Below are 9,725 nucleotides of genomic sequence, written 5' to 3'. Positions count from 1 at the left end.
AGGTCCCAGGTGGTGGTGATGTGGCTGGCCCCGGGCCGCACTTGGAGAGCCACAGGTGTAAATCAGTGGAAGGTGTTGGCTGCATAGAAACTGATCATCATTGGAGGCTCACCCAAATGAGTTTCACCTTTCAGGCAAACGACAAAAACAGTAACAATAATTTTAAAACTTTGGCCCCAGCGAGGAAAGCAAAACAGGAAAACATTCCTGCAGCAGCAGGTATCCCAGTGTCAGGTCTCACTGGCCTTTATTTTGGCGAGGCAGGCTGGATAGAGACTTTCGAAGAGATTTGACACAGAGAAACACATGCTAACCCCTGCCTGCAAATGACTCAAAAGCAATTCTAACACGTGAGGTAAGCGCAGGAAGCCCAGCAAACAGCCAGCATCTGCCATGTTCACTGCTCTTCGATGCTCCTTTTGAAATAACAACTTCTTCAAAATAAATTCCCGGCATCTCTGTGTTTCCAGCATCCCAGGCATGTTATTAGGTGACCTATTGGGTAACACAGCCCCCGCCAGAGAGGAAATCTCCGCTGTGACTCACACAGCTCCGGTTGAAATGTGCAAAGTGCATATAATTGTTCGCCTGGCCTGAAGTTGGAGTCGAGTTTCTGGTGTCTGGATTCCTGCACTTGTGAAAGCTGCATCAAGGTCAAAGCCCTCAGCCTAATCTGCTCAGTTGCCATCCAGGCTGGCACAGAGGGCAACCCCTCCTTGCCCCGAGGCCCACCACGCAGTGACGGTCTGCCTTCCTGAGGGGACTGGCTTGCCTGCTCTCTGGCATAAAGTTGGACAGTGTTAGTGTCCCATGAAGAATCACCTACCAGATTTGGGCTGCAGAACTCGCTCCCCACCCAAGCCCCAGGTGGCTGCCTGTTCCTGCTCTTGAACTTGGGCTGACCTCCGTAGAGACCCATGAAGCCAGCCCAGGCAGGGAGGCGTGGAGGGGGAGAGGGGCCTACAAGATGCATGGGCTGTACAAAGGCTTCTGCAGGGAAAGGTGGAATCACAGAGGAGTAAAGCCGCGCCCAGCCATGGCGTGGCCAGTATGTATGGCTCCGCGCACTGCAGGGTGTTCCCGGGACCTGCAGTGTTATGATTGCATTGCTGACGCTCGCCCTTTGGCAGGGAAGGAAGGAGGCTGCCCCTCATCCAGCCCTCTCTTCCCAAGAAAGTCAGACTGTTGGGAGCAGTCACATTTTGGGGAATCCATCCTCACGAGTGTCTTGGGAAGGAAACCTTACTTCCTACCACCAAAGCCCAAAGGCTTCTCTTTTCTCCCACCTGGCTCAGCCTAGAAATGGCAGCCGGTGTCAGCCTGGCCAGTTGGACAGTCTCAACTAGGGTTCTCGGGGATCAGGGCAAGAACATGAGGACAGCTGGGAATTATTGTGTTAACTGCAGTCACACGGAGCATGGGACCAAACTCTACCCGCTACGGTTCCCGGTTCTTAATTCTGGACGTCTGGCTTCCTGTGTGTCCTTCTCCTCCAAGCCCCTCCTTAGTGAAGATGGCTGGACAGGGAGTTTCTGTTGCTTGCTACCAAGAAACCTGTCTGATACAGCAGGGTAAGGTGGTGGCCTCAGAGGGGAAAGTGACGAACTGCGAAGATGGAACAATTCAAACACCCATGTAAGAAGGGACTTTTAAAACCATCATGACAATGACCCTGCCCTCCTGGACTCGGGATGGTCAGATGTCCGCTCGACTGCTCTGTGGGCAGCATCTCAGGCATTGGCAATAAAGAGGCTGGTCTGAGGGCTGAGGGGACTTAGGAGTCAGGCTGCCAAGTTCCAGAAAACAGCTGCTGAGCCTTTTGAAGTTCGTATTTCAATATAGACCCAGGTGCAGTTGTCTCTGTCTGTTTGCCCCCAAACGTCTGAGTCAGCGCAAGGGATGGGCAGGGTGGGGAGGAGGTGGAAGGGCCCCGTTCCCCCAGCTCTCCACCACCAAGTTCACTTCCAAGATGGCTGCATGGGATAAATGGCTCTGGCTTTGGGGTGTTGGTGCGAGTTCTGCTTGCTATCTTCATGTTCTTTCATTGGTCAGCAGCAGCACGTCACCTGTGCTGAGACAACAGGGTAGGGCCAATGGGCTGCAGCCAGCTCCTCAGCCGCCCTTCAGCAGCCTGTGTCTGTCCTGCCCCCAGAGACTGCAGACAGCTAAGAATGGAGAGTGGACGTGGAGGGAGGGGGCCCCATCTCTGGAAGATGCCAACATGTGACTGACCTGAGACAAACATAGGCCATCACATGGCGGGACACTCCCTGCGTTTCATTGCCGAAATCCCAAAGCCAAAGGGGTTCTGTGCGTGGTTTTGTTTTGATATCGTGGGACGAGACTCCCTCCTCAGCTCCCCGGAGGACCTGCGGCGCAGGAGGCACAGGGCGGGTTGAGCGGCAGTTTCAGGAGCGTGTCCTTTACACCCTAATACACCCTCCTCTGTGCAGCCTTTATTGTGTCTCTGAAGGAAGCGACAGCCAGCGGACACAGCAGAAGCCCCTTGGCCTAGAGTGACTTGCTATCTGGCGGCGGGGTGGGGAGGTTGAGGGAAAAACAGGGAAACGTGACTCCGACCATCCTAAATGCCAGGAGTTACTGCATGGAGGCTCATGAGGCCTGTGGCCGCCCCTGGTGTGTCTCCGGGCCTCAGTTTGAATTAGGGCCCAGGACTGTGCCTACCAATTCTGAGGCTGGGGGACGCAGCATTCCTCATTCTTTCCCTGCCCCATGCTACCCCCCAGCCAGTTAATTGCACCCATAGATTGAACATCTCTTAAACCAATAGAAATGTGGTCCGCCCAGCAGGGAGCACAGATCCCTTTGAATGTGTGAACCCCACTGCCTGCATCAGGACGCTGGGCGAAACACCTGCAGACCAGCAGACCTGCTGGAGACCAGAGGCCAGGGCATGGAATGCAGACGGTGGTCAGGGTCTCAAAATCAGCCAGAGCCCGGCAGCAGCGTGGGACGGGGAGCCGGTGGGCTCGCCGTTACAGATCACATGGGACCCCCGTTCCCTGGAGACAGGAGCGAAGGAGAAGGCAGGTTTGCAGATGGCACCAGGGTCTGCATGGAGATGATGAACAGATGAGAAAATCATGGCTGGAGAAGGCTGGGATTCTGCAGCTGGGTGTGCCAGGGGCTGCTCTGACAGTCACATTTATGGACCTACTCAGCTCCTCCTCCTCTCAGCCATGTGTCCCAGGTGCCATTAGTGTCCTCCTCTTATCAATGAGCCAGGCAAATGCTTCATCCTCGGCCAAGGTCACATGGCTAGCAGGTGGCAGGAGGCAGGATTTAGGCTCAGCCTGTCCGGCTGCAGACTGTTCTAACAGCCCCTCTCCAGCACGCTTTTGGAGACGCGGGGGAGTTTGCTGCCACCACAAACCACCGCACACTAGGGGGCTTCAAAGGGCAGAAATGTATTCTTGGACAGATCTGGAGGCCAAAAGTCGGAAAGCATGGTGTCCTCAGGGCCGTGCTCACTCCAGGTGCTCTAGGGGAGGCTTCTTTTTGCCTCTCCAGGTTCTGCTGGCCCCAGGTGGCCCCAGCACGTGGCTGCGTCACCCCAATTCCTGCCTCCATCTTCACACAGGCTTCTCCCTGCATCTCCTTGTCTCAAATCTCCTTCTCCTTTCTCCAGTTATGGATTTAGTGCCCACCCTAAATCCCGAATGATCACATCCCAAGATCCCTAACTCACATCCACGAACCCTATTTCCAAATAGGGAAGGTCACGTTCACAGAACCAAGGATTAAGGACTCACATGTATCTGTTGGGTGCCGTGATTTAACTGCCGACAGGGGTTTATTTATTAAGTCCTTTTGGGGAAAGAGCTCATGAGCTGTGATAAACAGAGGAGGGACTGGGGTTGAGAGAATAGGTGCAAGGGTTTGCACAGAAGATTTGGGGCTGCAGGCTGGAGTGAAAGGGTGGTGAGAGTAAGCATGAACTTGGAGCCATATGGAGTGGAGAAGAACCAACAGGGACCTCTTTTTGTGGGGATGGAAGGAGATCTTATGTGAACGGAAGGTCCACACACTGTATAATTCCATTTCTATGAGCTGTCCAGAACGTGCAAACCCGGAGAGGGGGTTCTCTTGAGAATGAGGGGGGGTGGGTGGAGCTCAGGGCCTGGGGGAGGAGGACCCACTGGGAAATGGGATTGTCAATCGGATAGGACTGGAATGACCCACAGAAACAGAAGATGCCCAGCTAAGGTAGAAAAGCATGATTTTCTGTCATGGCCAACCTGTTCCAAAGGAAAATAAATGTTTCCCACTGTCCATGGCATTTTGGAAATTCTCCATACAGAACCATCTATTCTCCATATTAAATGAACCTACTAACCAAGGGAATGAAAATATCAACCTTAAAAGAGAGAAAAACACACGTCCCACACAGAACAAGGACAAATGCTCATAGCAGCATTATGCGCATGACCAGGAAATTGAAATAATCCAAGTTTACCCATTCATCCATCAGTGGATGAATGGGTAAAAAAAACATGGTCAGCCCCCACAATGAACTATTACGCAGCCATGAAAAAGAAAGTGTGGATTCACCTGCTGCATGATTGAACACGGACACATTCCCTTAAGTGAAAGAAGTCAGTGATGAAGGAGTCCATGCTGTGTGATCTACATGAGGTGATGTCCAGAATAGAAAAATCTATAGACAGAAATTAGATTTGTGTTTGCCTAGGACTGAGGAAGGGAGCATGGGGGTTGACCATGAAAGGCATGGGTTTCTTTCTGGGGTACTGTGAATCTCCTAAGATTGATGGTGGTGATGATTACATAACTGTGAATATACCAAAAGCCATGAAATTGCACATCTTCTATGGATGAATGTATGGTATGTGAATTACAGCTCAGTAAAGCTATTAAAAACATCAATGTAAACTTTTGTATGTAACTAGTAAGAATGTAAAATGGTTCTGTGGCTGTGGAGAACAGTTTGGTGGCTCTTCAATAGTTAAATATGGGACCATTATATAAACCAGGAATTTTATTCACAGGTGTATACCCCAAAAATTGAAAACAGATGTTCAAGCCAATACTTGTACAGATGTCATGGCAGAACAGTTCACAAGAGCTGGAAGGTGAAAACAGCCCAAATGTCCATCTATGGATGCATAATCCACAAAGCATGACCTATCCACGCAAAGGAGTATTATTCAGTCATCAAAAGGAATGAAGCACTGATTTACGCTGCAATGTTGATGAACCTCAGAAAACATCAGCTGAGTGAAAGATACCAACACAAAAGACCACACACTGTATGATTCCATTTCTACGAGCTGTCCAGAAGGCACAAACCCAGAGAGACGGAAAGCAGATGAGCGGTCGCCAGGAGCCTCGGGAGGGAAGATTGGCTGGGTGGAGGGTTTACCTTGGAGTGATGATATTTTTGAACTGCACAGAGGTGGTGGCTGCACACGCCGTGAATGTTCTACGTGTCCCTGAGTGATACACTTTAAATGCTTCACTTTATGTTGTGTGAACTTCACCTCAACGAATCATTTAAAGAAAAATCAACCTGAAGATTAATAACTGCTTTGCTACTGACTGGTCGCCTTGTCTGTGCAAGCATCCTTTCTTTTCCCTACTTTTTCTTTAACCCTCATTTCTTCTTCCTGGAAAATGGGAATAACATATATTTTTGTAGGGCTGGAAGGAGATCTTATTTATCAAATGCCTGATAAGCTTTCATACACTTGGTAAGATTTGTCTGTTTTTTCTCCCATGCCTAGCAGTAGATATTCAATAAATATCTGTGGGAATGAGTTAAATAACTTAAGCTGAGGTGAAAAGAGGGTCCATTGGGGTTTCTGCAGGAGATGGATGGCTCTCAGAGGGTAGATGGGCTGTGTCCCCCCAGAATTCATGTGTTGAAGGCCTGACCCCTGACCCCCCCGTGTGATGGTATCAGCAGGTAAGGGCTTTGGGGTGAAATGAGGCTGGGTAGGGGGTCGGCCGTGATGGGATCAGAAGAGGAAAGTGCCTGACCTTTCACCCACACACACTGAAGACAGGCAGTAAGGTGGCCGCTGTCTGCACTCCCGAGATGGAGCCCTGACTGGGAACTGAATCTGCACCTTGATCTTGTAGGATGGATCTTGTGCTGCCTCCAGAATGGGGAGCAGTAAAGGTCTGTTGTGAAGTCACCCACCCATGGTATTTTACTGTCGCAGCCCGGGCTGCTACGACAGAGGATTTCCCTGGAAAGGATTTAAGAGAGGGGCTCTTGGTCAAGGTGTGTGTGATGGTTAATACAGAGTGTCAATTTGGATGGAAGGGTACAAAGTATTGATCCTGGGTGTGTCTGTGAGGGTGTTGCCAAAGGAGATTAACATTTGAGTCAGTGGGCTGGGGAAGGCAGATCCACTGTTCACCAGGGCGGGCACCATCTAATCAGCAGCCAACCCCAGCTCGAATATAAGTGGGCAGAAAAATATGAAAAGGGAGATTGGCCTAGCCTCCCAGACTACATCTTCCTCCCATGCTGGATGCTTCCTAGGTGATCCCTTGAACATCAGACTCCAAGTTCTTCAGTTTTGGAACTCGGACTGGCTCTCCTTGCTCCCCAACCTGCAGGCGGCCTATTGTGGACCTTGTGATTGTGTGAGTTAATACTTAATAAACTCCCCTTTATATAGACATATATTCCATTAGTTCTATCCCTCTAGAGAACCCTAATACAGCGTGAGTGAAGTTAAGAGGAACAGAAGTGAACATCGAGACCTGGAGAGAACGCCCAGGTGGGTGCCATGCACTGGAACCAGTCTGATGGGGCCTGGGAGAAGCTGGCAGCAGCAGCCTGGAGAGAGGAGGCACCACCCGCAGCGGCCGGGGCTGCAGGGAAGGGGCACCCGCCACACCAGGCCTGGCCGGGAGGGACAGGGCAGAGCCTGTGCGCTGAAAGCTCCTTCTCTCCCAGGCTTCCAGTCTCCTTTGCTGGTACCACCCCATTGGCCAAACTGGACCCAATCCAGAGGTCAGGGAGATGCAGTGTGTGGGGTCAGCCTTCTGGGGGAAGAGGGGATCGGGAGGCAGAGCTGGAGAAAGACCGACGCAGAGGCCCCTCCCGGACCTCCCCAGTGCTGACGACGGGCAGCCGGAGGGTGCACGAGCCTCCCCTTCGTCTGTGCTTCCTCCCCTCCTCTGTACTCACAGCACCGGACATGGACAGAGGCATCCAGGCGACGCTAAATCGTTGCCGCCCCTGAGTGCGCTCTGCGGCGCTCGGAGCTGCACCTGTGCCTGGTCAGTAGGCACTGAAAGGCATTTCTAGGGATCAAGCACTCACCCCACGCATCTCGTGGGCCTGCTCCTCGGTCAAGGCGGCCCAGAGGGACGGATATTGGTGTTTTTCACGTCTGGTGACCAGTCTTTCTTGTCTCTGCTGAGCACATGTGGAGTTGCCAGGAAAACATTCCTGGTGTCGATTTTACTTTTTAAAGGTGGGAAATGAACGTCTCTGGTCGGCCCCTGCCGTGTGCTCCTCAGTCTGCTCAGAACTCACCGTCCTTTGTAAGTGACTCAAGAAATTACGTGGGCCAGCTGTATAGGCATACACAAAAGTCTTGACAGCATCGCTGGACCCATTTTAAACAACACTTGGATTTGTGAAGGTGTCCTAATGAAAATCCTTTTTTTTAAAAAAATAGTGTGTTTCTATCTTTGCAGTCCTAGATCGTGAAATATTGCCCCAGAAATATCCTCTAAAGCAGAAACCTACACGTCTCTGTTTTTACGTTTGTTTCCTCATAAATGTTGGAGCTTCAGCTTCTTTGTCCACCTGCCAAAGCAGAGAGTCTGCTCCATTCGTGATCCAACGGAAAGCCCACAGATGCATAAATCTCTTGACAACAGGTGAGAGGCCAGGCAGCCATCCTCATGAGACCGCTGGACTTCACGAGCCCCGTGCTGCCCGGGCCCCTCATCCAAATAAGAAACATACCGAACGCCGTAAGAGCTACGGGCCTTTCTTTGAAATCTCAATTAAAACCAACACAAAACCGGAATGCTGAATGTCCCCATCCAGGACCGTCTCTCAGGAATGACATTTTAAAAACTCGGTAACTTCAAATAGAACCACTTCCCTCCACCCGCGTCTACAATTCTTCTGCCGTTTACTGAAAAACAAATAAACCTTAACAAACCGGGGAAGGATGGGCTAACAGAGAGCACAGTTACAGCGACCATCCCAAAACCGTTTTTCAAAGCGTTTCAGTCTTGGCGAAATGCCAAAGCATGTTTTGACATGATTCTTCCCCCCTAATTTATAACCTATGTGTATCTGCAAGGAAATTTCATCCTTATGTTTCTGATTCCTTTACACTTAACTCATCAAATGTTACTGTGGAAGAGCCATTTCATGTGAAGGGGCCTTGGAGCCTTTTTTATGAGGCCTTTTAAACCTGTTCCCCCTTAGAAACAGGAAGCCAGGTTTTTCCAGGAGTAAACAAGCTCAGCCCACAAAAAGCGTCCCTCGTCTGCCTGAAGACCAGATCCGGAGTCCTCCGGCGGCTCCCAAACTGTCAGCACATTTGACAAAATTGCTGCGCGCCAGCCTCTTTCAAGAAGTTCCTCTGGCTAAAAATCAGCATGCCACAGAAATGCCGCACAAGACAAAGACAGGATCATTGTGGCAGGAAGGAGTTAATTATTCTATCTAGGGTCAACTTCTGTTGCTGTTTTATGAGAAAACAAAAGATGGGGTGTCCGGGGCAGGAGATGAAAAGGGGCCGTTTCCGCTCTTTCTCTTGGTGGATTTAGGGGCACCCTGTCCCGGGTGGTAACGAAGGCCACGGGGTCCTGCCCCCTTCTCTGACTGCGAGGCAGGGATTCACTTCCGTCTCCTTGAAGTTAGGTGGGCTACGTGACTGCTTTGTCCAAAGAGCACCGTGGTAATCCCAGCACTTTGGGAGGCCGAGGAGGGAGGATGGCTTGAGCCCAGGAGTTCAAGGCCCCATCTCTACAAGAAACTTAAAAAATTAGTTGGGTATAGTGGCACATGCTTGTAGTCACAGCTACTTGGGAGGCCAAGGTGGCAGGATCCTGAGCCTGGGAGGTTGCGGCTGCCTGGTGCAGTGCCTTATGCCTGTAATCTCACCACTTCGGGAGACTGAGGCAGGGGGATTGCTTGAGTCCAGGAGTTTGAGACCAGCCTGGGCAACATAGGGAAAAAAATGTTTAAATGTTAAATCTACAGAAAAAAAAATGTTTAAATTAGCTGGACATGGTAGCACATACCTGTGGTCTCAGCTACTCAGGAGGCTGACTTGGGAGAATCACTTGAGCCCAGGAGTCGGTGAGCTCTATCACACCACAGCACCATAGCCTGGACAACAGAGCAAGGCCCTGTCTCAAAAACAAAACAAAACAAAACAAAGCATGGCAGAAGGGGTGCCCTAGCCATCCCCACCTTCTGTCTCTTAATATGCTCTCTCTGGGCAGAGCCAATTGCTGTGTAAGAAGTCTACTCTGAGCCAGCCATGCTGTGAGGAAGCCCAAGCCATGGCCATGTGAGGAGGACTGAGAGGAGGGGACACCATGTGGGGTTTGGGGAAAGAGAGAGACCAAGGGGTCAGGAGAGGCCAGGTCTGTGAGTGGAACGAAAAGCAGAAGTGGATCCCCCAGCCACCCCAGCCACCCCAGCCCCAGCCACCCCAGCCACCCCAGCCCCAGCCACCCCAGCCCCAGCCACCCCA

Source organism: Sapajus apella, unplaced genomic scaffold (assembly GCF_009761245.1).
Source record: "Sapajus apella isolate SASKATOON/1434 unplaced genomic scaffold, GSC_monkey_1.0 scaffold2, whole genome shotgun sequence".
NCBI lineage: Eukaryota > Metazoa > Chordata > Mammalia > Primates > Cebidae > Sapajus > Sapajus apella.
This window is presented reverse-complemented; position numbering follows the sequence as displayed.